General features: G+C 39.6%; 1 long non-coding RNA gene across 1 annotated transcript; it reads left to right on the top strand.

The window, feature by feature from the left end:
• Positions 1-18,417: 18,417 nt before the first annotated feature.
• On the top strand, positions 18,418-20,679 carry LOC139407130 (uncharacterized). The gene is made up of 3 exons (XR_011634066.1): positions 18,418-18,579; positions 18,969-19,049; positions 19,481-20,679. It is a non-coding gene; the product is annotated as an uncharacterized lncRNA (long non-coding RNA).
• Positions 20,680-26,689: the final 6,010 nt, after the last annotated feature.

The raw sequence follows: 26,689 nt of genomic DNA, 5'->3' as shown, positions 1-26,689 counted from the left end.
AGACTGACACGTTTCAGAAGAAGGTTCTTTGTTTCTGACCATTTTGAGCCTGTAATCGAACCCACAAATGCTGATGCTCCAGATACTCAACTAGTCCAAAGAAGGCCAGTTGTATTGCTTCTTTAATGAGAACAACAGTTTTCAGCTGTTCTAACATACTTCCAAAAGGGTTTTCTAATGATCAATTAGCCTTTTTAAATGATAAACTTGGGATTAGCTAACACAACGTGCCATTGGAACACAGGAGTGATGGTTGCTGATAATGGGCCTCTGTACGCCTATGTAGATATTCCATTTTTTTTTAAATCAGCCGTTTCCAGCTACAACAGTTATTTACAACATTAACAATGTCTACACTGTATTTCTTATCAATTTGATGTTATTTTAATGGGCAAAAAAAATGTATTTTTGTAAATTCTTTCAAAAACAAGGACATTTCTAAGTGACCCCAAACTTTTGAACGGTAGTGTACATGTATATGATGGTTTATGGACAGTATATGAATAGAAAAGGTGTGTACAGCAGTAGTTATATAGGATGAGCCTTGACTAGAATTCAGTATATACAGTTGAAGTTGGAAGTTTACATACACCTTAGCCAAATACGTTTAAACTCAGTTTTCAGTTAATCCTAGTAAAAATTCCCTGTCTTAGGTCAGTTAGGATCACCACTTTATTTTAAGAATGTGAAATGTCAGAATAATAGTAGAGAGAATTATTTATTTAAGCTTTTATTTCTTTCATCACATTCCCAGTAGGTCAGAAGTTTACATACACTCAATTAGTATTTGGTAACATTGCCTTTAAATTGTTTAACTTGGGTCAAACGTTTTGGGAAGCCTTCCACAAGCTTCCCACAATAAGTTGTGTGAATTTTAGCCATTCCTCCTGACAGAGCTGGTGTAACTGAGTCAGGTTTGTAGGCCTTCTTGCTTGCACACGCTTTTTCAGTTCTGCTCACAAATTTTCTATGGGATTGAGGTCAGGGCTTTGTGATGGCCACTCCAGTACCTTGACTTTGATGTCCTTAAGCAATTTTGCCACAACTTTGGAAGTATGGTTGTGGTCATTGTCCATCTGGAAGACCCATTTGCGACCAAGCTTTAACTTCCTGACTGATGTCTTGAGATGTTACTTCAATATATCCACATAATTTTTCTTCCTCATGAAGCCATCTATTTTGTGAAGTGCACCAGTCCCTCCTGCAGCAAAGCACTACCACAACATGATGCTGCCACCCCCGTGCTTCACGGTTGGGATGGTGTTCTTCGACTTGTAAGCTTCCCCCTTTTTCCTCCAAACATAACGATGGCTAAACAGTTCTATTTTTGTTTCATCAGAACAGAGGACATTTCTCCAAAAAGTACGATCTTTGTCCCCATGTCCAGTTGCAAACTGTAGTCTGGCTTATTTATGGCGGTTTTGGAGCAGTGGCTTCTTCCTTGCTGAGCGACCTTTCAGGTTATCTCGATATAGGACTCATTTTTACTGTGGATATAGATACTTTTGTACCTGTTTCCTCCAGCATCTTTACAAGGTCCTTTGCTGTTGTTCTGGGATTGATTTGCACTTTCCACACCAAGGTACTCTAGGAGACAGAACGTGTGTCTCCCTCCTGAGCGGTATGACGGCTGTGTGGTCCCATGGTGTTTATACTTGTATACTATTGTTTGTACAGATGAGCGTGGTACCTTCAGGCGTTTGGAAATTGCTCCCAAGATAGAACCAGACTTGTGGAGGTCTACAATTGTTTTTCTGAGGTCTTGGCTGATTTCCGCATGATGTCAAGCAAAGAGGCACCGAGTTTGAAGGTAGGCCTTGACATACATCCACAGGTACACCTTCAATTGACTCAAATTATGTCAATTAGCCTATCGGAAGCTTCTAAAGCCATGATATCATTTTCTGGAATTTTCCAAGCTGTTTAAAGGCACAGTCAAGTTAGTGTATGTAAAGTTCTGACCCACTGGCGTTGTGATACAGTGAATTATTAGTGAAGTAATCTGTCTGTAAACCAAGTAGATGTCCTAATCGACTTGTAAAAAACTATAGTTTGTTAACAAGAAATGTGTGGAGTGGTTGAAAAATTAGTTTTAATGACTCCAACCTATGTGTATTAAAACTTCCAACTTCAACTGTATATATACAGTGGGGCAAAAAAGTATTTAGTCATTCACTAATTGTGCAAGTTCTCCCACTTAAAAAGATGAGAGAGGCCTGTAATTTTCATCATAGGTACACTTCAACTATGACAGACAAAATGAGAAAAAAAATCCAGAAAATCATATTGTAGGATTTTTAATGAATTTATTTGCAAATTATGGTGGAAAATAAGTATTTGGTCAATAACAAAAGTTTATCTCAATACTTTGTTATATATCCTTTGTTGGCAATGACAGAGGTCAAACGTTTTCTGTAAGTCTTCACAAGGTTTTCACACACTGTTGCTGGTATTTTGGCCCATTCCTCCATGCAGATCCCCTCTCGAGCAGTGATGTTTTGGGGCTGTTGCTGGGCAACACGGACTTTCAACTCCCTCCAAAGATTTCCTATGGGGTTGAGATCTGGAGACTGGCTAGGCCACTCCAGGACCTTGAAATGCTTCTTACGCAGCAACTCCTTCGTTGCCCTTCGTGTGTTTGGGATCATTGTCATGCTGAAAGACCCAGCCACATTTCATCTTCAATGCCCTTGCTGATGGAAAGAGGTTTTCACTCAAAATCTCACGATACATGGCCCCATTCATTCTTTCCTTTACACGGATCAGTCGTCCTGGTCCCTTTGCAGAAAAGCAGCCCCAAAGCATGATGTTTCCACCCCCATGCTTCACAGTAGGTATGGTGTTCTTTGGATGCAACTCAGCATTCTTTGTCCTCTAAACATGACGATTTGAGTTTTTACCAAAAAGTTATATTTTGGTGTCATCTGACCATATGACATTCTCCCAATCTTCTTCTGGATCATCCAAATGCTCTCTAGCAAACTTCAGACGGGCCTGGACATGTACTGGCTTAAGCAGGGGGACACGTCTGGTACTGCAGGATTTGAGTCCCTGGCGGCGTAGTGTGTTACTGATGGTAGGCTTTGTTACTTTGGTCCCAGCTCTCTGTAGGTCATTCACTAGGTCCCCCCGTGTGGTTCTGGGATTTTTGCTCACCGTTTTTGTGATCATTTTGACCGCACGGGGTGAGATCTTGCGTGGAGCCCCAGATCGAGGGAGATTATCAGTGGTCTTGTATGTCTTCCATTTCCTAATAATTGCTCCCACAGTTGATTTCTTCAAACCAAGCTGTTTCTGGTGTCCTTTGACAGCTCTTTGGTCTTGGCCATAGTGGAGTTTGGAGTGTGACTGTTTGAGGTTGTGGACAGGTGTCTTTTATACTGATAAGTTCAAACAGGTGCCATTAATACAGGTAACGAGTGGAGGACAGAGGGGCCTCTTAAAGAAGAAGTTACAGGTCTGTGAGAGCCAGAAATCTTGCTTGTTTGTAGGTGACCAAATACTTATTTTCCACCATAATTTGCAAATAAATTCATTAAAAATCCTACAATGTGATTTTCAGGATTTTTTTTCTCATTTTGTCTGTCATAATTGAAGTGTACCTATGATGAAAATTACAGGCCTCTCTCATATTTTTAAGTGGGAGAACTTGCACAATTGGTGGGTGATTTGGGGTCACTTAGAAATGTCCTTGTTTAAAAAATATATATGTTTTGTCCATTAAAATAACATTAAATTGATCAGAAATACAGTATAATCATTGCTAATGTTGTAAATGACTATTGTAGCTGGAAACAGATGCTTTTTTAAGTGGAATGTCCACATAGGCGTACAGAGGCCCATTATCAGGAACCATCATTTCTGTGTTCCAAAGGCATGTTGTGTTAGCTAATCCAAGTTTATCATTTTAAGAGGCTAATTGATCATTAGAAAACCAGAAAACTGTTGTTTTGATTGAAGAAGCAATAAAATGGTCCTTCTTTGGACTAGTTGAGTATCTGGAGCATCAGCATTTGTGGGTTCGATTACAGGCTCAAATGGCAAACTGTCCCTAACCAGAATAGAGAGAGGAGTGGGAGGCCCCGGTGCACATAATGACAAGCATGAGGACAAGTATATTAGAGTGTCTAGTTTGAGAAACAGACGGCTCACAAGTCCTCAATTGGCAGCTTCATTAATTAGTACCTGAAAAACACCAGTCTCAACTTCAACAGTGAAGAGGCGACTCCGGCATGCTGACCTTCTAGGCAGAGTTGTAAAGAAAAAGCCATATCTCAGACTGGCCCAAAAGAAAGAAAAGATTAAGATGGGCAAAAGAACAGACACTGGACAGAGGAACTCTGCCTAGAAGGCCAGCATCCCGGAGTTGCCTCTTCACTGTTGACGTTGAGACTGGTGTTTTGCGGGTACCATTTAATGAAGCTGCCAGTGCTGACAATTTCATTGATGGAAGTTACAATCTATCTGCAATATTAAAGCTGATCTACCCCCTTAAAAAAATTATTTAAAAAAAGACCAGTGTAGTTCATTGTAGGAGAATATGCACTGCCGTGACGATAACCAGAGTCTGCATTTGATAGTGAGGTATTCCCGATCGGGAAACAAAAGGACTGTACTTCCTGTTCTTTACGACAATCACATTATGAATAGTTAATCATGAAACATACACCTCCGTCGTTCTATTTTCCGGAGAGTTCTTTCTTCCTGTCCGCATGATATACGGAGAATACCGATGGCTGTATGGACGGGGACAGTATATCCAGAGAGATACATATATCTAGAGTGTATCACTGATTTACTGGCATTAATTTCTAATGAATTGTTACAATAACTCATACTCTTTACAACTTGCCGAAGCGGCGTCATATGAGAACAGCCATGTGATTTTTTTTTGTAACTTCACTGTTTTGAAGTAGGGATCAAATGAATGCTCATTGTTCGAGCCTGCCATTATGGGGTCTTTAGCCAACAGGATTCCTCAGGTGAGGTGACATCAGCTTTCTAATCTGTAGTGTGACTGCAGCGTGCATCATCACAGCACTCTGTGAATAGTTAATGAGAACACTGGCCCGGGACCAATCAGGACTTAGGTCAGAGATTACTCCAGGGACTGGTTTAAGAAATCAATCACACACACACACACACAAAACACAGGGCCTGAGCAAATGGACTCTGCTTTGAACAGGCTGCTCCGTTAGCACGCTTACAGCCAACCCTCTGATAAGGGCTGCCAAAGACACATGGCTTGTAAACAAGTCTAGCACATGGTTTAGATTACATTGCTTTTAGATTAGTTTGAAATACTTCTCATTATTATTTATAAAGCTACGGTAGCCTACAGTTGAAGTTGGGAACCATTTCTCTCCCATCATGCTGTATGCCTATGTGATAAAGAGATAATAAATAGCCTATTTCACTTGAAACCACAGCCTCAGTAGAGGCTTGTGATACTGTGATAAGGGTTGTTATTGTTATGGGTTTGATAGGAAGAAAGGTGAGCCAAGTCTTTTGACAGGGAAGGTTCTGGTGATTCATTGCCAGTTGTGATGACTCGCCCTTAATTGCTGGAGAAGCAGACATTTAAGATTGAAGGATTAAGTTAAGTAGAACAGATATTCAAATGTAACCCACTAGTGACAAAACGCTAGAGATTGTGTTATAAACAATCTATTTTATTATTGGTTTGAATTGGGTCATAAAACATTCACATTTTTACTTATGTACTACACTAATTTCATTGCAGCATACACATCAATATCTACCAGTGGAGGCTCCTCAGAGGAGAAAGGGGAGGACCATCCTACTTAGTGAATTTCATAAAAAATATAAAACTGAACTAATTATTTTCACGTCACCAAATAACTGATTAAAACACTGTTTTGCAATGAAGGTACACTGCAGTGCATAAAGTGTGGTGAGTAGTTGACGCAGAGACAGAAAGACAATAGTTGAACAGTTAAAAAAAAAAGATATATATTTTCAAAAAAATGAAGGAGAAGCAGCAGAGAGAGAAAGAGATATCGGTGTATTTTTTCTTCTTCTTAGTTTACTTTTCACTTACTTAGGTAACGCAGCTAATTTTTCCTACTCAACAACCTGACTCAAACAGAGAGAAATGCTATTTATGTTACCAAGCTGGCTAAGGCTATCCAACACTAAAACTCTTCCAAGTCAAGGTAAGCTTTCCGTTTAATTAATGTATTGTCACCGGGGCCCGCCGGTGTAACTGCTAAACTGCTTGCTGTACATTGTACTGCGTGATTGTACAAATGGATTGGTTTGTGGGTTTACTAACATGTTAGTTCTAGTTTGTTGACTATATCGTTAATGTGGTGATAACGATGTAGGCTGTGTAGCTGTTAGGGTTTATGGTGTAAAGGTTTGGCTTGAAGAGGTTTTTGCGCCTGGACACAGTTGTGTTGTGCACTGAAGTCCACAAGCTTAGGGAAAATGTGATAGGAGGAGAGTGTGTAGATGCGAGAATGAATTATACAACTAGCAAAGTGATGATGCTGTATGTGGCTGCTATGAAAGTGAACTGTGTGTGCGGATGATCAAGGTTGTATTCATTTCACCGATTCTGTTGCAAAACGTATCTTAAACTGAACCAAACAGAATGAAACTGAAACTAATGATTACATTTCAGATAAGCAAGGTGCAGGCAAGCGAGTGCAATGCGATATTGAATGAGTCCCTGTCTGTCACCTTGATTACTCCAATTTGGCTCTTGATCTGTTATCCTATGTTGTAAACTGTCATTTGTTGGCTAAGTTGTAGCAACCTCATGATCGGTATAAGGCAAATTTGGGTATCATGTAGTAAGTAGTTGGCCTAAACCTATCGATGTTATATTGAGCTGGATGAATGGAAAATGAACAGTCATCCAATATGCTGTAATAGAAAAGGCGTTCCTAAAAAAACATTGTCCTCCCTAATTTTAAACGGAACAGACCGTCACTGATATCTACAATACAATACCAGAATGTATTAGTTTGTGTTATCTGTTAATAGCTACTGTTGTCCAGCCGTACTGTGTGTCAATGAATACAAGGTTTGAGTTCTTAACAAAGCCATACATTTTTTTTCTGAAAAAAACTAAAGGGACATGACTGACCAGCGAACCCATGTTAAACCGCAATCTTTCTAGAATATGCTCTGTAACAACATGCTATTGCAATAAGTTATGCAAACTAGTACTGTTACATTCTAATATATAAACCTGCTTAGTCATTCTCAGAGTAGGAAAGAGCAGGGAAAATGCCTGATGCAACATCTCTGAAATGTTTACCAGAAGTATCTCCCATAATGTTCCAGGATGTCTGCCTTCATGCCTTCAGCTTCTTGACCACACTCATGTGATAGGGGAATTTCCTGTTAGCTGGCAAGCACACAAGAAAGGGCACACTCACAACAAGTCACGTGATTGGAGGTGAGCTGTTTGTGAATGTGCTTTGTGGAAAACACCCTAACAATTACTCAGCACATGTAATTGCTTTATGTAACAAAGCATCCATTATGGACGTTTACACTACCCCTCTATTTGGGCACCAAAACTGCGTCCGTCAGTATGACTAAACCAGTTTCTCCCCATGCCACACAATTGGCAAAGGATTGCCATCACTTTTAGCATCACTTAGCCCATATTAACCATGGACTTGAGTACACACTGTCCTTTATTTAGCCTTGCGCCAGATCTCTGACTGGAAAGCTTTGTTCTGAAACTCTGGGAACCTTGACTAGGGCCATTAGAAAAGTGCCATAATGGCACCACCAGATCAGTCACAATCTTACACTCTTTTGTTCTTTAGGAATTCATTTTCTTTCATGTCTATGTTTCATAAACCGCCGGCTGTGTTGAGGACATAAATAGCACAATGTAAAACCACAGTCTAGTAGCAGTCTACTCTTCCAAATCACTAGACGCACTGATGAGTGGGTGTGTGACGAACATGCCTTCTTTCATTGCAACAGAAATAAAAGTCTTTGTTCATATTTTGTATTTAGTATCCCCATTAGCTGTTGCAGAAGCAGCAGTTACTCTTCCTGGGGTCCACACAAAACATGAAACATGACAAAATGCATAATACTAATAGACAAGAACAGTCACAGAATTTAAAATAAGAACAATACAGCTAAAAAAAGTCCTGTACTGCATACACCATATTCATAAACAGCATATACAGGTAACTGACAAAATAAAGGAAACACCAACATAGTGTCTTAATAGGGCATTTGGCCACCATGAACATGAACAGATTCAATGCCCCTTGGCATAGATTCTACAAGTGTCTGGAACTCTGTCGCAGGGAGGCCACATCATTTGACCTTGAGAAATGTTATCATTTGGTGTTTTGTTGATGGTGGTGGAAAACGCTGTCTTGGCGCCGCTCCAGAATCTCCCATAAGTGTTCAATTGGGTTGAGATCTGGTGACTGAGATGGCCATGGCATATGGTTTTCATGCTCAACAAACCATTCAGTGACCACTCGTGTGGATGGGGGCATTGTCATCCTATGGGGGCATAGCCATGGTAGCCAATATAATGGCCTGCCCAGCATTTTTATACATGAACCTAAGCATGATGGGCTGTTAATTGCTTAATCAACTCAGGAACCACACCTGTGTAGAAGCACCTGCTTTCAATATACTTTGTATGCCTCATTCACTCAAGTGTTTACATTATTTTGGCAGTTACCTGTACATACAGGTTTTTAGGTCATACAAGGTCAGTGGCGTTGTGCCGGGAGGCTTTGCCTCACTTGTTTTTTTAAGATAAATTTGCTACTTGCCTGAGTGATCCGAGTTGGAATTGAGTTCCATGCAACCATCGATTGATACAACACGGTGTGTTGATTTGGGTACGTTCTGGATTTGGGGACTGTGAAGAGTCCCCTGGTGGCAAGTCTGGTGGGGTAAGTGTTGGTTTTTAGAGCTGTATGTAAGTTGAATATACAAACAATTTGGAATTTTCAACACATTGATGTTACTTACAAGAAATAATGCAGTCAATCTCTCCTCTACTTTGAGTCAGGTGGGACTGACATGCCTTAGCCCTCTGTGTACAGTGAAGGGAAAGACATGCTGTTCTGGGCTTTCTTAGGTCCTTCTTTGCAGCTCCTGGCCATATAACCAGGCAATAGTCAAGATGTGACAAAAGCAGAGTCTGCAGGACTTGTTTGGTTGAATGTTATGTTAAAAATGCAGAGCACCTCTATCACAGACATACTTCTCCCCATCTTTACAACAATATCATCAATACACCTTGACTATGACAGTTTACAATCGAAGGTATCACCAAGAAGTTTAGTCTCCTCTACTTGCTCAACAGCCACATTATTCATTACCATATTCAGCTGAGGTCCAGTACTTAGGGAATAAGTTGTACCAAATACAATGCTTTTGGTTTTTAGTTATGACCAGGACTTGTTTATTCCTAGCAACCCATTCTACCTGACTGCAATGTTTTGTTTAGGGCTTCAGAGATTGTACTAGCTTGGGACGCTGACATGTACAGTGCCTTCAGAAAGCTGAAATGTCTTGAGTCAAAAAAAATTCAGCCCCTTTGTTATGGCTAGCCTAAATAAGTGCAGGAGTAAAAATGGGCTTAACAAATCACATAAGTTGCATGGACTCATTTTGTGTTCAATAATAGTGGTTGACATGATTTTTGAATGACTACCCCATCTCTATACATACAGATAATTGTAAGGTCCGTTATTTCAAGGGGGGGGGGGGGGTGAATACTTATCTAATCAAGATATAGTGTTTTATTTTTTCACAAATGTTTAACGTTATAATTTCTTCCACTTTGACAGAGTATTTTGTGTAGATCGTTAACGAAAAATTACAATTAAATCCATTGTATTCCCACTTTGTAACACAACAAAATGTGGAAAAAGTAAAGGGGTGTGAATACATCCAGAAGGCACTCTGTAGTGTTGAAACATCTGCATACATAGACACACAGGCTTTGTTTAAGGCCAGTGGTAGATCATTAACGAGGAAACATTAAAAAGGGCCAAGATAGCTCCCCTTTGGAATACCACGCTTGACATGTTTTACGTCAGAGAAGCTCCCATTAAAAGAAAACCCTCTGTGTTCTAATAGATAGATATCTGCCATATCTTGGATAGAGAGCTGTTGTAAAGCCATAACATGAGTTTTTCCAATAACAAATGACCGTCAATAATATCAACGGCTGCACTGAAATCTACACTACAGCTCACACAGTCTTATTATTACCAATGTCTTTCAGCCAGTCATCAGTCATTGGTGTGACATGTTTCACCTGATATGAACATAGTAGTAAGTAAAGAAATAGTATTTTATGATCTCTTAATTGTTTTTAGTATATCGTGGCAACTTAACATATTCTAAATACAACAAATACTTTACATCTAATAACACTTTACAATTTTGGGAAACAAAGGTAACAAGGTTGTGTTTACCATCAGTATTTTCTAGAACTCGTAAGAAATGGTGATGTTTCAAAAACAAGTACACAAAATATTGAATGTTATAGGTCACTTTTGAGCTTTAACTTTATAAATCATGGTGGGAGATACTTTACAAATGTAAAGAAATAAGACCAAGAAAGTTAATCAAATGTGTTTGTCCCAAAAGCATTTGATAGAGATGTAGCCTACTTGATCCATCATACATGTTAATTGGCAGGGGCAGTATTGACGCAATGGGAGTCCAGTATAGTGTTAGTCCTTATCTTATGTGCTGCCCTCTGCTGCTGAGCAGAGAAACTTCTAAAGAGACGACAGTATGACCCTGAAGTAAAGTGGTCCATAAAATAGTTACCTACATTTATATTAGGAAACACAAATCAAAAGACACTGGATATATTAAATCGTGGTATTTTATAATTTTTAATGTCAATGCTACAGTACTTACATTTTCTGTTGTTATTCAGAATGTTATGTTACAAAGAGGAAATAGACAGGCCTACATTCTCACTTCAAGTTCCCAAACAAACCTCAAGGTTAACATTAAGGCCCACCCCCATTCCCTGACAGAAATATGAGAACATTTCCAATTTCCATGATTTAATAAGAAAAAACATTGACATTTCAAAGACAAAGACAAAGTAGACGAAGTCAATAGTGCAGTGAAGTACTGAACATTGTTGAACAGAAAGTAAACCTAGAGGTTGAATGGGGAATTGCAGTCGATGGCACAGCACTGGATATTTTAAAAATCCTTCTTTAACCCGTCTCGTCCAATTCATCTACACTAATTGAAGTGGATTTAACTAGTGACATCAATATGGGATCATAGATTTCACCTGGATTCACCTGGTCAGTCTTATGGAAAGACAAGGTGTTTCTAATATTTTGTACACTGATTCCTCAACAACAGTGATAGAATGGAAAAACTAAGACTAATCTGTTTAGACTCAAACTGACACTTGATTCACTTTATGCTTAAAGTTGCAATCCATAGCAGTGAAAATGCCGAGTTCATTTGCGATATTGGTCTATGGATAGAAGTGCCCTTTAATATTTTAAGTAGAAATTGTGCATAAATATTGCATTTTAAAAATAATAGGCGTGCCAAAATTCAGCATTGTAACATCTCCCTTTGTCTCAGGTCAGTGCGACAGCCATCTGCACTGATCTGACGTGAGACAATGATGGACATGTCAAAATGCTGATATATAGAATTAAGTTATTTGTAATTTGAAAAAAAAAATATAAAAAAAAAAATAAAACCTGATGTTTTGTGGTGGAAAACAGCAAGGGTCAAGCATAACATGTCAACCCTGTTAGCCATAGATACAGGCTAGAAATATTTTACGCTTGAATTCAATTGCCCTTTCCTGCTGCACACAAGCTTCCATTACCCCGCCACAAGGGGATTTATGGCTGATTTAAGATGAAGTCACTTTATTTGGCACTTGCTATGGTTTTTATTTTTATCTGTTGATGTTGTAAAATAATTAAGAATGTGTGCCCTTTATTGAAGAATGTTAAAATTAGGTGAAATACTGTAAAACTGGGGCTTTTTTTCTCTAAAAGTTTCTCGTAACTTTTACACTACTCAAAAAGGTACCTAATTGGTGGAACACATATTACAACAAAGACTTCAAACACCAACAAAAATCCCTCGGACATCATTGCACGAGCGATAGAACAGCAGAGTATGTACGTAGATTTTTTTTTTACACAACAATGCTGGGTGCTCATTTCCTCAAAACAAAAACAACAAATGCTCCTGGGGCAGTCCGTGGCTCCTTTGGCAGATTTCAGCTTTAATGTACCAAACCAACAGCTATGTAAAGTGGGATAAGGCTTTCAGGATTTTCTTCATAATGACACAGGAAAATGACCTGATTCATGGTGGGTTGTCTGGCTGACTTTTTAAGCCTTGGGAGAACAGATCAGTAAAGGACAAAAACTCAGGTTCTTAAGATTTAACCTTTATTTAACTAGGCAAGTCAGTTAAGAACAAATTCTTATTTACAATGACGGCTGAGCAAGGTAGTTAATAGTGGGTTAAGGGCAGAACAACAGAAGATGCAGTGGGTCTTTGACCTTGAAGTGTCCAGGTAAAGAAGGCAGCAGTTTAGAACCCTACAGTCCACAATGGAACACAGTTCTCCCACCAAGGACAGGGAACAGTAACTTTCCAAGGACCCGATCCTCTTGAGTTTTGTGACTTGGTACAGAGAATAAGTGCATTTCTTCCTCCATCTGTGATGTCCAGTGTCATGCAGACATACAGAGAAGGCCAAGAAGTCCAGGTCTACCAGTAAAATGTCCACTCCTTCATTTCTGCAGTTCATGGGAGGTGCTGAATGTAGGCTTAATATGTAACTAGGAATTGAAGCTGCCCCATAGGGTACAAGACATTAAAGCTTAAAGGCGTACCATTCAATTCTTGCTGACAGAATTGTCCATGTATAAGTAGCCACAAATGATATTGAGCTGAACATGGTGTAAAACAATCAACATACCAACACACTGTACACAGCCACGACACTTCGGGTGAAACCTGGGGGTGATTACCATATGACAGATTAAATCACTTTAGTTATTGATTCAAATGAATTCATGTTGAAGAATAATAACACTGATAATCTTCAGGTCCTCCCATATTTAAAGTTTATTTGCTGGTCTAAAAGAGAAACAGATGATGTCATTAATAAACTAATAATTTTGCTGAGCTATCAAGTCATGACCGCGTGCGTACATGCTCTTCAGCAGTGCTGTGAGGTTCTGAGTTCAGATTATGTAAAATGGCTTCTCTTAATTAAGGTAGGGAGCATTGACAACACTATACATTTTAAAAAATCAACAGGGTTTCAAAATGCACAAATATGAATCAACACAGCAGTATCGCAATCATTTGACATGATTGTTGCAGGAGATTTCAGGGCCTGTTACTGTTAATAGACTGAAGGTGAGATGACTATCTGTAGCCTACCTGTCATGTTGCACGTTCTCTGGTTACTCTCGAAGTGGAACTGACGTCAGGCTTGAGCGATATACTCTGATGCCTCACGCTCCTGTATATCTCAGATTTTCTTTTGGGCATATTTACCAAGAAAGTACACACCTGGAACAGATAGGCAGGATGTAGCTAGCTAGAACGACTGCACCAACATTTGCTAACGTTACGGCCATCAGTTAGTTAGATTTATGCTGATTATATTTCATGCAAATTATTTTTTAACTATTTAGATACAACTTAGCTTCATAAATGCATAATAGTCATAGTTGACATAAAATACATCTGATCAAACCCAGACAGGTAAACATTCCTGGCTAGCAGTTAACGTTAAATCCGACAAAAGTCCCTGAGAAAATACATTTCATTTTGTGGCGTTTCAGGAAATTCCAAGTAGATGAAAACATTGAGACGATTGCATATTTATAAAATACAATAAATAAAGCACCCAAGTGTGTTATTTTCCACAGCGCACATGACACGAAATTGATGGAGGTGTGGAGAGGCATACTGTATTGTCTATGTGGACACGCCTGGTGCCCAAATTGGTGACGCGTTTCACTCAGCGAGTCTAGTGGAGACGAACGGATCCGTCAGTTGTCTTGATGAGCCTCTCAGATAGCTACTGTACTTACATGTATTTTTTTAGCTAGTGTAATTTGTGTTTGTTCCTAGAAAATTCAACTACAATTTGAAACTTGTCTGCCAAAGTTGGAACTTGGGAGATTGTTCAGAATCATTCAGTTGTCCATATGTTTTGTACAAAAATAAACGTACGTGAATGCAGCAGTAGTAGGCCTACATTTTAAACTGAATAATAAATAAATAAAAATGACTGGTCAATTGTGTCAGAAAATAAATGATAAAAATGATCCACCCACAGGAGCCCGCTCTCAATGTTCAAAATACACCATAGAGCATAATTTAGCCATAGAGGATCAACAGCTTATAAAAAATAAATGTGGATTACGTTATCAGAAGCACATACAGGAAAGGCTATCTGGTAAAATTAAGGAAACACCGACATAGTGTTTTAGGGTGTTGCGCCACCACGAGCAGCCAGAACAGATTCAATGCGCCTTGGCATAGATTCTACAAGTGGATTTAAACCATTCCATCGAAATGCACCCCACACCATAACATATACTTTGTATCACTTGTTTACTCAAGTGTTTCCTTTATTTTGGCAGTTATCGGTATGCCTACAGTCGGGAAGGCCGCAGTACAGTTTGTTGCTTTGTGGCCATAGATATAATCGGATTATAAACTATATTGATTATATATATGGTTGGTTACGCTGTCGATTTGCCTTTTTCAGATTTCAAAATACAATCGCTGGAAGAATGCACTGTTTGGAAAGAGAAGACTAATCGGTCTGTAGAACCAGTATATAAAAACAATCCTCAATCCCAATTTGTAGCTAACAGAAGCACTGTTTATTTACCTTGCCACGACTAGTGCATCGACCATCACCGTGAGTAGCCTATGGCTTCATCGTTTGGTGAGTCAGTGTGCCAATGGAAATTGTATTTAGTAGCCTACAATATACTCTTTATATATTTCGTCCTTATATTGTACAATCTATGTGTCGCTTCATTGGCATGGTTTGTTTGTTTGAATTCATTACCAGATTGATCTACATTTGTTAGTAGCCACTCATTTTGGTCATTTGTGTGCCATTAAAAAATAAATCAGCTAATGTCTTCTGTCATACAAATGACGTAGAATTGAATTAAATGCGTGTTTAAAAGGCTGGGTGCCTATGGTTTCTTAATCTGGTCCCTGCCAACATTACAAAGAAATAATAACACGAGGAATAAATACACAATGAGTAACTATAATTTGGCAATATACACGGGGTACCAGTACCGAGGCAAAGTGCAGGGGTACTGGGTAATTGAGGTAGATATGTACAAGTAAGTGGTGACCAATTACAATTTACTTTTCCCTCACCCATCAAAATAAACATCACTTTATTTTACAAGTTGTTGCCGACTGAACAGATTTGTCTCCTCACTACTCTTTAAAACATAACAATGTTGTAATTGTATTATTATTAACAACAAATCAACACAAAAAGTACATGGGGGAACAAAAGTGTATGTATATATATATACACACATACAAAGGACAATTGGGCTAGGGGGTACAATATCACATTACACAAGGTCCTTATGGGACATACACACATAGTTCTAACAGCTGTTTTGTTGGTAGAGTATTTAATTGTCTTAAAATAGTTCAATTTATTTTTGCAAGGTAAGAAAATGTGTTTTGTTTGTACATTTACATTTGTGTATTTGAAATTTGGCCAAAAGAATAATGAAATTAATCTAATAAAATTATTTAAACTTATATCTATCATAAGAAAAGAATCCAAGCAGCACATCTCCCCATAATAGCGTAAAATAATCATAAATGTGTTCAATTATAAATCTACTGATGTCTTGCCACAAATTCCTTACATGAATACAATGACAAAAAAATTGCAAATGCTTCTGCTTGGTCATTACAGAAGCTACAATATTGAATTTTGATTTTTTTTTTTTTTTTTTACTTCTTCATATAGTGGTTGGCAGGATAATATTTATTTATAATTTAAGAAGAAACTTCCTTAATTGTGTTAAGTAGGTATGTGGCAACATCCAAACTTTTTCTACAACAGATATTATCAATAAAACCATTCCAGTAAGTTTCCTGTTGAAACAAGGCTCGTATAGCTCTATTTTAAATGGACTAAAACAAAAACAAGTCTTTCCTACTGATGAGTCAACAGGGTTAATTGTAGGTACGTTCTGAGGGTCAGGGCCCTGTTTCAGAAAGCGGGTTTTGTGAAAACTCAAGAGTTATTTGACTCAGAGTTGAAGGAAAGTCTGGGTTTTCGGTTTCACAAAGCCAGTTCAGTTTAACTCTGAGTCAGTTACTATGGCAACATACTCCGTGGAGCTAACCTGCTCGCTGGCAGGTTTTCAACTAGCCCCGAGTTTCTCCTCCTCTTTAGCTGAAGCCTGCAGACTTAAGGTGTCAGACATGGCGTGTCCTTTTCTTGAAGAGCCAGTTGAAATTGAAGCACAAATACTCCACAGAATTCTCAGTTGGGAGAGGGTGATCATGCCCCGCTTGGATGTTTTATCATTCACCGATTATGTTTGTGCAGAAAAACAGAAACGTTCAATCGATCATTTATCTGAACAATATTCTCAGCCCTCATATGACACATTGTGGACATGCTCTCAGTTCGGAATAAATTAATTTGTTGCACTTTGTTTTTTTGCCAACGGGAGTTCTATATAACATTGGTGACGCTGAGCATATTTCCAAGGCAACCGTCTGTTGGGCCGTCAGAAATGTGACTCTTGCACTGAAACGTTTACTGTACACTTTTGTGGCGTTCCCAAGTCACAGACTCACAAGACTCAAAGAAGAATACCACAGAATTACAGGTATCAGTCTAAGCAATAATTCATGTATTTTGTATGAAGCACTAAATCAGTTAATGAGCTTCCTCCAAAGATACCTTCATCAATAGGTCACCCACTGTTTTGACTGAGGGCCATCTCTTCAGCCTCTGTGAGTGGTGGTGGACCCCCACCCGTTTTTCAGCCCTCAGACTTTTTCTATTGGTTATAATTGAGGTCAAATTTGTCCAGTATTCACAAATTCAGAGACATGTATGTACAAAGGAATTTAGGTGTTACTTTCAAATACTGGCAGTGTTGGGATGGCTGAAAAACATACATTTTTTGCTTAGAAAATGTCACTAACTACTTAAATATATTATAGGTTTAATGTAGCCACTGAATGCTGTTAGGTAGGTAGGGTAGGCTTAACAACATCACAATTTCTTGTAATGAAATTATACTTTACCTGTTTCAAGTATATTTGTATATTTCATCTTCAGTGGCTGCCAAGTAAGTTGTGCCTGTTGGGTTGGACATGCAATAATACTGTACACGCACACATAAAATGTTGAATAAGTGGAACACGAGATAAAACTTCTTAAAATGAATACTCACGCATTGACTTGGTCAGCAATTTTCTGCTACGCCAACTCGCGTTCTTTTGCTGCTGCTACGGCATTTATTTATTTTTCTTAAATATATGCACATATTCTGCATACGCCTTCGTTAACATCTCAAACTCCACTGGGGAGAAGTAGGAGGTTCGAGACGTTTTCTCCTGTTGCCATGATGAATCATGTTATCTGCGTTCCATTGATGATGGCTCTTTATCTCCTCATGCACAAGTTAACCAAGCTTTGATTTAACTAATTGTTATCACCTGCTCTGTAACCGAAAACTCTGAGTTTGACAGCTCAGAGTTAGTCAACCCAGAGTTCAGGTTTAAACTCAGAGTTTGTTAAACTTGCTTTCTGAAACAGGGCCCGGGTCTTGACACGTTCCTCAATGATCAAGCAGCATCTAAAAGAATTGCAAAATTCCACAACTCACTCTCAGCTGCGCGATATACTTACATACGTCATCAATTTGGGCACCAGATGTGTCCGTATAGCCAAAGATAGGATCTTACTTATTCATTAATTTTCTCGAAATCTAAAGGAACATTTTAGATTCGAGCCAATGTCTTATGTAGTTGAACTTGTTATGACTCCAACCCTGTGAGAGTCACAAACTGACACGTTTTCATTTTCGTCAAAAACAACTTTATATAGAAAGAGTGCCTCTGAGTTGACGACCTGCATATGCGCAGTTCGACGCGAGACGACCCGATAACGTGTTTCTACGTATGAGTTTTGCTAGCCGAGGTCGCCTACAAGTGTGTCCAGGGATCTTCATAATGCACTGTCTTTGGTATAGCCTCTCCCTGGCTAGGTGGCTGGCTAGCTGCTAACTGTCAAACATGCATGTGTGAAGCAGAACACTAAGCAAAGCGACAACGATTCATCGGTGTTTCTGCGATCATCTGTAAATTACTGAGTGGTCCGTCCAATATTATCTTCCCCCTCAATGCACCCAAGCGCCATGAAATTGTTCCAGGCAGCGATGGTGTTATAAGGCTGTCGCTTGAGCATTCTGATAGTTCGTGTGTGTTTGTGGCATCTTCTAATTGATGTAGTTTCTCAGACTGTACATCTAACATGGGGATAGAGAATGTGGAAAAGTATGTCGTTTCTAGAAAATACTTTCAGCCATGTGTCTTCGACTTACAGAGATGGATGGCTAATGTCTTTGACATGCTAAGTTTGACATAGGCATATTGGCAGGACATTGCGCCGTTTGTGGTAGCTGTTTCGTTCCTCATATTTAGCGTTAACTTTTAGAGAAACAAAAAAAAAACATTTTCTTTTGCGTTTTCACTATGAAGAAGTAACACAAAAGGAACGAAACAGTGACGACTAAAGGCAGGACAGTCCCACCAGTAAATTATTACAACAACAAACTACTTGTAATGGTCTGCTAATAATAATCTCCACCTCCTTTACAGGTAAAATAAGCTTTGGATAATGGTTTGTTTAACTTTGCAATCATTGTTTTTTTGTCTTGACATAGATGCGAGTTTGGGAAACTCTGCTCTATGTGACTGGAGCCACGCATCAGGTGCCAGGTGTGCAGGAGCTCTTCGCCTGATCAGTATCCTTGACCTCATCAACCAGTAAACTTGAGTTTACCCATTGCGGTTTACCATAGCATAAATGATGCCAGGATGAGTTTGTTTGACAGATAGAAGGGTTATTACCTTGAGAATTCCTCTATAGTACATGTCTGAGAATAGGTCATTATCTGTTTTACTTTAACAGTGAGACAGATGGTGTATGGGTGTTTATAATGGCAGGTTTGGTGACTGTGGATCTGTTCTAGACATAATTCTGCTGATCTACCCCACACTGGGTCATCATTAAAAGTACAGTCTATAGTGTTTACAGCATTTTGGTAGAAATGCATCCCGTGTTCAAATACATCCTCATTAATGCAGCAGCCTTGATTTGAATAGTTGAATAGGATCATTCATATACTTTATTCATATATATACTCCTTAATTTTCAGTGTTTCTCATGTTTCAGAGCAGAAGAATCAGTGGAAATGCTGAAGACCTTTTTATAAACAGGAGAACCCAAATGGTAAGATCTGCTACTGTTATCTTGTAACATGTGTATCTTAAGTATTTCCACCTATAGTAGGCCTGCAACTTGGATTTTTCCCATTCGCTTTCAGCCCCCAAGCCCAAAACAAGGAAGGAGTGAGATACTGTTGCTATCCAGCAGGGGGCAATATTCGTTAAGTAATGAGGTGAGGAGCAGAGAACGAACATGAGGCAAAGGGAGTAGCTAACAAAGGGTTCTCCTGAAACAGACTTGGAACACAACCATGGGTCCTATGGATTTGTTTGTCTGACAAAGAAATCAAATGTACTTTTTCATCTTTTCACTTATTCGCTCAGCCTTTTGCATCAGCACTCATTTTTATTTTCATATTATTGACAGTGTTTTATACCCTTAGAGCATAGTTTGAATGGACAGTGGACACTATCCATGGCCTGTAAAGTGCCTTGCTGCTATAACAGCCTCTACTCTTCTGGGAAGGCTAGATGTTGGAACATTTCTGTGGGGACTTCCATTCAGACACAAGAGCATTAGTGAGTTCGCCTACTGATGTTGGGCGATTAGGCCTGGCTCGCAGTCAGCGTTCCAATTCACCCAAAGGTGTTCGATGGTGGTGAGGTCAGGGCTCTGTGCAGGCCAGTCAAGTTCCTCCACACCGATTTCGACAAACCATTTGTGTATGGACCTCGCTTTGTGCACAGGTTCATTGTTATGCTGTTAACAGGACAGGGCCTTCCTCAAACTGTTACCACAAAGTTGGAAGCACAGAATCGTCTAGAATGTCATTGTATGCTGTAGCGTTTCCCGCCACTGGAACTAGGGCCTAGCCCCAGACCATTATTCCTCCTCCACCAAACTTTATAGTTGGCACTATGCATTGGGGCACGAGGTGTTCACCTGGCATTCGCCAAACCCAGATTCATCCCTATATGCTGTCTTATCATTGTTGGTGATCAGGCCTGCCACTGTTGTGTCATTGGCAAAGGTAATGATGGTGTTGTGCCTGGCCGTGCAGTCATGAGTGAACAGGGAGTACAGGAGGGGACTAAGCACGCACCTCTGAGGGGCCCACGTGTTGAGGATCAGGGTGGCGGATGTGTTGTTACCTACCCTTACCACCTGGGGATGGCCCGTCAGGAAGTCCAGCTTTAAAAAAAAAAGATATATATATATATATATATATATATATATAAATATACTCTGATTTTATTGTAGGAACACAAAGAAAGTACAAATAATGTAAAATAAAAGAACAACAAAAAAGATCTGGCAGTTACAGTGCACGTCATATCTTCATCATCATATTAGTTACATTGACATCTTTGAATTAGACCTTTATCAAGTACGAAACCAATTTTTCCCAATATTGACCTCTCTCCTGTTGAGTTCTTAAAGCAAAGGTCATATGGTATGTGGTATATTTATTTTACAATATCTATCCATTGTGTCACTGTGGGAGGGTCTTTTTGTAGCCATTTCCTAGTGAAAGCCTTTTTACTGGCTGCCAGTAGGACCTTCAAGAGGTACTTTTCTCTATTGTGTAAGTCATCAGGTATTTCACCCAAGTACAAAGAAATGAATGTTTGTTCGATGTCAAATCCCATTATTTTTCCAATGTTTAGTTTGTAGAATGTTTCTTTGGTGATTGAATACCCAAGTAGAGATTTGTAAATGTTTTTTTGTTACTCCCCAAGTTGTATGCGTTACTGAATACTTGGATTAATTTGAGGTGCTCGAGGGTCAGTCACTTTTATCTCCCTTAAGAAATAGTGTCGGACTTGTAGGTATCTGTAAAAATCCTGTTTATCCAAGCCATGTTCTTTACTTTGGTCCTGGAAGTTATCTAGGTCCCCATTCCTTATAATTGTACTGAATGATGTGATGCCGTTCTGCGTCCATTGTTTAAATCTGCTGTCCGGGATGAAGCTGAGGTTGTATGCGGGCCAACTCAGCAGTTTGATCTCTCTGTCTAAATTATTTTGCTTAACTACCCTAAATCATGTCTTCAGAGAGAAATTTATCCACTGATTTTGTATATTGTATATTTCTATTACCATGTCCTTATTACCCATACAGTCAGTTTTGGGAATATCTGTCAAAGTAGTTTCTATGTCTTTCCATTTGGATTCATATTCTGAATTGCACCAACACACCAGAGGTCTCAATTGGGCTGACACATAATAATCTTGTAGGTTTGGTAAGGCCATACCCCCACTGTTGTTTGGTAATTGTAATGTTGTATATCTAATTCTTGGTCTCTTACTGTTCCAGATAAACCTTGATATCCGTTTATCCCATTCCCTAAACTGTTTAGGTGGGATTTGTATGGGCAGTGATTGGAACAAATACAGTAACCTTGGCAGGATGTTTATTTTGATTGTTTCAATTCTACTACTAAGATCTAAGGGAAGTGAATTCCACCTATAGGTCATCATATATGTTCTTGTTGATGTTATCGTAATTCATGCAATAAAGTTTGCGTGTATCTTTGGTAGATATGCTCCAATATATTTAATGGATGAAGAGGTCTAGTGGAAGTTATACCTGCTCTTCCTGTGGGGTATAATTATATACTAGGTTTTGGGTCTTGTGTATGTCAAGCACATACCCTGAATATGTTCCAAATGTTTGTAAAACATCCATCAGTCTAGGTACACTTGAGCCTGGGTCTTTAAGGAATAACAGAACGTCATCAGCATACATGCATATCTTGTGTTCACTGCCTCTTATTGTTATTCCCTCTAAGGTTGGGTCTTGTCTTATTGCCTGTGCTAATGGTTCGAGGTACAAGGAGAAGAGCGTGGGTGAAAGATTACAGCCTTGTCTTGCTCCTTGCTCTAATTTGATCGTTCGTGTCAAATGTCCATTTATCTTTATTATAGCAGTCGGACATGAATACAGTGTTTTGATGCACTGTATCACTTCTTTGTTGAAACCAAATCTTTCCATAACTTGGAATAGGTAATCCCATCCCACTGAATCAAATGCTTTTTCTGCATCTGGACTGATTAATATTGCACTTGTCTTATTCTGAGTAATGTGGTCCATGACATGTAGTGTTCTCCTTATATTGTCCTGTGTCTGCCTATTTTGTATGAAACCAGTTTGATCTCTGTCAATACATTCTGGGATTATGTTCTCCGTTCTGTTGGCTATTATTGATGCATATAGTTTATAATCTGTGTTAAGAATTGCGATAGGTCTATATGAACTGCATTCTTATCTTTACCCTCTTTTGGGATTACAGATATGATGGCCTCTCTCCATGACGGTGGGAGACCCCCCTCCCTCAGAGTCCAGTTAAAACAGGCCTTAAGTAGAGGTGTTAGTTATTCTCTGAATGTCTTGAACCATTCTGAAGGGAAGCCATCAGTGCCTGGAGACTTGTTGACTTTTTGTTGAGATGTTGCTTTCTTCATTTCTTCAGTAGTTATTTCTAGTCTATCATTTTGCTCTGTCCCAAATGGGGGGAGATCAATTGAGTTAAAAAAAATCTCTATTGTCTGTGCATCTGCCTTCTCTGGTTGCTTGTACAGATTTGTGTAATATGATACAAAAGCATTCTGTATTTCATCTAATTTGCATGTGATCTTCTTTGTTTTGGGATCTTTTATTTTGAAAATGATATTCTGTGCTTGTTGTTTCCTGAGTCTCCATGCTAGTCATTTGGTTGCCTTTGAGTCTGCTTCATAATATCGTTGTTTCAGGAACCTAAGCTTTTTCTCTACTTCTTCTCTATAAATCTGGTCAATTTCCTGTTTTACCTTTTGAATCTCTTGTAATATAAGAGGGACTTTGTATTGACTATGAGATCGTTTCCTGTAATTTCAGCAGTTTCTGTGCTTTAATCTTTTTCTTGAGAGATGTGACTATGATCTTTCCTCTAATAACTGCCTTAGCTGCATCCCACAATGTAGCAGGAGATACTTCCCCGTTATCATTATTCTCCAGATAATGTTCAATTCTGTCTTTATTGATTCCTTGAATGCTGGATCATTCAGCATGTTTGTATTAAGTCTACATATAGTATTTCTTGGTTTGCTATCAAGGTGTAGAGTAAGGTAAACTCCATTATGATCTGATAAGTCGCTCTGCCCGATCCTACAATCCTTAAGCCTGTGTCTATCTGCACTGTACATGAAAAAGTAGTCTAACCTGGAGTATTCAGTGTGGCGGGCTGAGTAAAAAGTATATTTCTTATCGGTCTTGTGGGTGTCACGCCATACATTGAGCAGTCCTAGATCCTGCAGTATCCTATTGATCTTTTTAGCAACTAGACTCATTTTCCTATTTTGATTTGTGCTGTCCAAGTTTGAGTTTAGAACTGTGTTAAAATCCCCTCCACAGATAAGAGTGCCAGAGGTTTCTGTGGCAATTAAACCAAACACCTTCCTGTAGAAGATCATGTCACTCCCCGGGGGCACGTATACATTAAATAAATGTAACTTCCTTGTTATCCAGTATAAATCTACCCTCCTTGTCTTTTATTTCTGACATAAACTCAAAATTAACTGAATTTGGGATCAAGATTGCAGCTCCCCTTCTACCCATTTTGTAAGAAGAAAAAAAAAGTGTTCCTATATCCCATTTTCTTGAGTTTCTCGTGTTCAGGTGTGGATAAGTGAGTTTCCTGACAGAATAGTATGTCACCGCCCTCCCGTTTCATCTTTGCTATTACCTTACTTCTCTTGATGTCACTCCCCAGTCCGTTTACATTGAGACTTATGACCTTAAATTACCGATGGTGCATCGATATAAATAAAAAAGACCTGTAGTCACAAACAAGACCTGGTGGAACCGAAAATAATAAGGGCGCCTATTTCGTCGCTTATACACATCGGTTAATTACAAGTGAAACTATATCGGTCATGCTTGCATATCATGAATCCTCCCCCTGATATGCCCTTCTGTCGCCCCGTCAATGTGTCATTAATCCTTAGCTAATATATACGTTATTAATGTGACACTACTTAGTGTGTTCATAAAGAGTACATGCCCTTTGGCTACTCACCTTTGTTCAGCATTAGGGTTAAATAGGGGAGATATTTTACCTATTGCAATGTCAACCATAACAACCCAGTCTTAACAGCTCGTGGTAACTATTAATTCTGTTACATCTGATTCAGTCTCTTCCATCTTCCCGTTGGAAATGCCTGAGTCTCTCTCGGATGTAAACGTCCTCTCGCCGAGATGGTTTCCCTCTTTCTCCATGACCCTGCTTATCGACAACGATCCATGGGAGAGCCTGCTCGAGTCTTTCCACTGGTGATGTCACCTTTCTCCTGGCGGTATACTCCACTGGGAAGCCCCTTGTCTTCAGGTCCTCAGCCGCCTCGGCTGCATGCTCGTATGTAACCGGGCCGTTTTCCAGAAATACCCGCATTTTTGCCGGGAATGGTGTTTGGAAGCGAATACCCTTCTCTTTAAGTGCTTTCTTAATGGGGGTGTATTCTTTCCTTCTTTGCAGTATCTCTCCCGCGTAGTCATGATCAAAGAACACTCGTTGGCCTTGGAAGTTAACAGGCTTTTTCCAGGTTGCATGTAAGACTTTCTCTTCGCCTGAGAATTTTAGGAACCGTACTACTATGGATCTTGGTGGGGCGCCGCTGGGGGGTTTTGAGGCCAGAGCTCGGTGTGCTCTCTCGAATCCCAGGTCAGGGTCGTCTTCAAGTATGTCCTTGAATAGACCCTCCACGAATTGGGCATAGTCTTTTTCTGCGCCCTCTACTACTTTATAAAGTCTAATGTTGTTTCGACGTGAGAAACCTTCGAGTTTTGTCACTTTTGCCTGTAGTACCTGTTGGCTTTTCAGTGACTGTTCAACTTTTTTTATGACTGCAAAGTTCCATGTGTCCGTTTCCCCAATGCGCTGTTCTGAGTCCCCCATTCTTGTAGATATGCTGTGAAGTTCTAATTTGTTTTCTTCATGTTTCTGGTTAATGTCCTTCTTGAACTCATTTAGTTATTTTCTTACATCTTCTCGAAGTTCCTCTCGTAAGCCTGTGAGCGCCTCGCCCAATTCCTCCTTCATCACCTCACGAAACTAGGGTTATTTTGCTGCTGCTATCTTATTTGCGCTAGCGTTAGCCATCTCGGGTTCATCGACGATTATATCTTCTTCTGTCTTGTTATGGGTAGCTCCGCTACCTTTTCCTATTTTTCCATTTTGTGTAAGTTATTATAATGCTCAGAGTAAATACTTGAATTTAGGTGGGGAAATACCCAACTGATGTGCAGTACGAAAAACTCGGCAGCCATTTCCTAAGTTGCGTCACCGGAAGCCCCCAGCCACGCCGCTTAGTGATGAGCTTTGAGGGCACTATGGTGTTGAATGCTGAGCTGTAGTCAAGGAATAGCATTCTAGCATTCGGATGTTGCCTGTAATCCATGGCTTCTGGTTTGGGTATGTACGTACAGTCACTGTAGGGACGATGTCATCAATGCACTTATTGATGAAGCCAGTGACTGATGTGGTGTACTCCTCAATGCTTTTGGATGAATCCCGGAACATATTCCAGTCTGTACTAGCAAAACAGTCCTGTAGCTTAGCATCTGCTTCATATGACCACTTTTTTTATTGACCGAGTCACTGTGTATGAATTTTAGAGTGCTTTCTTTTCTCCAGCTCCATCCCTCAGGTTTTTAGATAGTTTTTTTCTACAAACAGTGATTAGGCCCTTACATGCTGTCATGTTATTGATCTTAATCACGTAATAATAACCTCTCTCCAGTTCCCTCTGGTTTTGTGTGTTATGGTTCATTTCTACATAAAGGTTTTAAATGTTTGATGCTTGCAGTAGTGGCGTGTTAGATGAGAGATGTCATGCCCTTCGCTACATTCTGACCATACAACCCCCCCTGAAGGTCACTCATGTAGAGCTCTGCTGCTACGGCCAAAGAACCACTCAGGATCCCTGCCTAAGACTGGCTCAGTACACATGCTCAGCCGCCTGCCCCCACACATCCGGCAGAGAAACACAAACACACACACACACACACCTTGCCAAAGGATTTGTACTCCATATTTTCTGTGCTTGGAGGGTGAAGGGGTTGAGTGCCACCACAGTGAGTACTTGGAGCCACTATGCAGGGCTATATTTGGGCCTCCATCTTGTGCCCGCTGAATGAGCTGCTTGGTGTCACTCTATGATTTTCCACCCACTGGGGCCT

The sequence above is a fragment of the Oncorhynchus clarkii genome, chromosome 4, assembly GCF_045791955.1.
Source record: "Oncorhynchus clarkii lewisi isolate Uvic-CL-2024 chromosome 4, UVic_Ocla_1.0, whole genome shotgun sequence".
In the NCBI taxonomy this organism is placed as follows: Eukaryota; Metazoa; Chordata; class Actinopteri; order Salmoniformes; family Salmonidae; genus Oncorhynchus; species Oncorhynchus clarkii.
The sequence above is the reverse complement of the archived record's forward strand: the minus strand, read 5'-3'. Positions and strand labels throughout refer to the sequence as shown.